The sequence below is a fragment of the Halichoerus grypus genome, chromosome 2, assembly GCF_964656455.1.
Source record: "Halichoerus grypus chromosome 2, mHalGry1.hap1.1, whole genome shotgun sequence".
Lineage (NCBI taxonomy): Eukaryota > Metazoa > Chordata > Mammalia > Carnivora > Phocidae > Halichoerus > Halichoerus grypus.
This window is the reverse complement of record NC_135713.1, coordinates 70,426,484-70,429,855: the sequence shown is the minus strand read 5'-3', so window position 1 is coordinate 70,429,855 and position 3,372 is coordinate 70,426,484. Positions and strand designations below refer to the sequence as shown.

The following is a 3,372-nucleotide window of genomic DNA, read 5'->3' as shown; positions in this document are numbered from 1 at the left end:
TGCTTTTGGCTCTCTCCTCTTAATTATAACTAGAGAACAAGGTGATACACAGATCCAACATGATGACCTGCCTCTAGTGTAGTACTCTAGTATTCTAGTGCAATACTCTGGTATTCTAGTACAGTACTCTAATACAGTACTACTGCTGTGTTAACCCAGGGAGCTCATCTACTTCCAGTGCCTTGGTCTGATATTTGAACTTATACATGCTTGAAAAAACTTCATACCCTGGCATATTCTGCTATCATAGATCTTCTTCAAGCTAGTATCGTAGCCAATGAGGTTTATCCGAGGCGCGATTATTGCTAATTGAAAACTTTTCCCATAGATCTTCTTCAGCTGCTTATCTGTCCTGCCTGTAGTACTCTACTTGTGGGGACTATTTATCCAACATTCAGATGATCAAGCCTGTGTAATTTTCTGGTTATCTATTGTTGCAAAATAAATTATCACAAATTTAACAGCTCAAAACAACACGCATTTTTTACCTTACAATCACCATGGGTCAGGAATCTGGGCATGGCTTAACTATGTTTTCTGCTTAAGCCCTCAGAAGACGGCAATGCAGATAATGGCTAAGTAGTGTTCTCATCTGAAGGCTTAATTGGGGAAGAACCCACTTCTAAGCTCACTTGTGTTGCTGGCAGCATTTCTTTCCTTATAGTTGTAGAACTGAGGGCACCTCCTTCTTGCTGGTTATTGTCTAGGGTAAACTCTCAGCTTGTATAGGTTATCCACAGTTCTTTGCTAAGGGGGTTTTTCCCAAAATGAGAGCTTATTTTTTCAAGCCAACAAGGAGAGTCTCTAAAGGGAGTTTACTAGCAAGATGAATTCTCATGTAAGGTAATTTGATCATGGGAATGACATTCCATCACTTTTGCATATTCTGTTGCTAGTACCAAGTATAAGCACCAGGAGGCAGGGGTGATAGGGCCACCTCAGAATGTATCTGCAACACTATTGACACTAAGCCTCTAAATTAGGAAATAAAGAACAATAAATGTATGAACTATTTTTTTGCCTTTATATTTTCATCTGTTTTATAGGAAGCATGTGTATACCATAATTGTAGGTTATGAAGCCTTAGAGCTAATTCCCTGATTTGGAAAATAGATTGTTAATTTTTGTATCTTTTCTAATCTTCAGAATTATTACTGGTGGAAGTTATTAAAGGTTGCATCAGATACTTTTTAGCCAAGTGGCATTTTAAAGCAGAGATCTCCAGGACCAGTCAATTCTAAACATGGTATTTCATTTGAAACATCTTGTCAAGAAGGCAGAACTTTCCTGTGTCCATTTAATAGAGGTAAATTCCTTTTAGGCAGCAACTGCTCAAGCATGATGGTTTGAATCCAAAGGTATCATCATGATCTTGTAACAGAATAGCTTGACAAAATGACCTATGCTTACCAAGGTTTGCCAAAGCACCCTCATTATGTTTAGAAGTTACCTTGACAAGGCTAGTTCACATATGCTCGTATTTCAAGCTATTGTAGCTCTGATACTTACTAGAAAGGCAAAGGACAGGAACATAAGTCAAAATGACTTGGCCAAATTAAGTTCAAGGACAGGTAAGTGGCTGTTATTAAAACTTGAATCACTCATCTACTGATTTCATTTTCTTGAGTCATTATTACATTCTTTAAGCTACATAGCTTACCAGTCATTAACAAAATAATTTTCTGAAAAATGTAACTTCTGTAACTTTTGCTCCCTCACTTTAGAAATTTAAGGCAAAAGATACATAATATCTGCAAATTGAGATTTAACATTCCATTTATCCTCTCATCTACTTTTATAGAAGTAGGTTTGATTTATAATTAGCCCTAAGTTTTCTCCTAAAATCATTAATTATTTCTGTAAAAATGCATGTGGATTATCTAAGATTGTTATTTGAGAATATAACCTTTTAATATTTATGCTATGATTTAAAAGAATTTTTTTCCTAAAAATTAAGGCTTATCTTACACATATATTCTTAAGATTTTCTTTTTAAAATTTTATTATATTGGTTAGTTGTGTCTTTCATATTTAATCACTGTTAAATATTAAACTTTGTTTTTAAAAAAATTATTATGAAATATATCAGACAGTCTTAAAGACTAAAAAGACTAGTATAGGAAACCTGTGTATCCCCAATCCAACTTATACAAAATGTTGAAATCATGAATATTGCACTTAAAAACTCCATTCCCCACCTCTTCTCATTATATTTAACCATTTTCAAAAATTTGGATGTTGTCATTTCCATCTATTTCTTTTTTACATTTTTTCTGAAAAGCATATGTATACAAAACATATATTATTGTTTTATACCAATATTTTTTTTACAAAATCTATTCTCATATATGTAACATTATGCAACTGTTTTATTCAGTGATACAGTCCTGAGATTAACTTGCACTATTATGTAAACAATAAATAATTTATTTTTATTTCTCTGTATAAATCCATTGTATACATAACTACAGTTTAGAATCCATTCTCCTGCTGGTGAACATTTAAGTTGTTTTGTTTCTTTTCCCTATTTAAAGACACTGCTACAAAAACATTCTTGCCTATCTCTGTCTCCCTATACAAATAAATATGTGAAAGACGTTCTGTGTTCCATAACTTGAGGGGACGTTACTGTGTTATATGGTGAGTGCATCTTCAAATTTGCTAAATATTGCCAAATTGCTCTCCAATTTATACCAATTAATGAATTAGAATTACCAATTTTTTATGGTATGTTTTTTGCATCTTGTTTATAAAACTCTTCCCTACCAAAGTGGTATATTCTTTTATATATTTTTGTTAACTCTTTAAAGTTTGTTGTTTATGATATGAGCTGGAATCTTATTGTTTTTTTTGTTTGTTTGTTTGTTTTTTAAAGATTTTATTTATTCATTTGAGAGAGAATGAGATAGAGAGAGAGCATGAGAGGGGGGAGGGTCAGAGGGAGAAGCAGACTCCCTGCCGAGCAGGGAGCCCGATGCGGGACTCGATCCCGGAACTCCAGGATCATGACCTGAGCCGAAGGCAGTCGCTTAGCCAACTGAGCCACCCAGGCGCCCTGTTGTTTTTAATTATAAATAACTAAAGGTCACAAAACTGTTTTTGTCTAAGATACTATTAGTTACTAGAGTGTCATATTACAACCTAATATTGGTTAGGTTAAACCTCACTAAATTGTTCTATGAAATTTTCTTGGCTTCTCTTAGTCATTTGCTTTCTGTATAATGGTGAAAATCCATGTGCCAAATTAATTTTTGGCACAATAATTTGTATTGGAATTGTGAGAAATTTATGAATTAATATGACGATAATTACCATACTTAGGATATTTTTCCTCTCATAAATATGTTATATATTGCAATATAGTATTTATTT

The 3,372-nt window shown here is 33.4% G+C and overlaps 1 pseudogene; it reads left to right on the top strand.

Moving 5' to 3' along the window:
- Positions 1-253: 253 nt before the first annotated feature.
- Positions 254-402, top strand: LOC118537564 (U4 spliceosomal RNA; annotated as a pseudogene).
- The last annotated feature ends 2,970 nt before the right edge of the window (positions 403-3,372 follow it).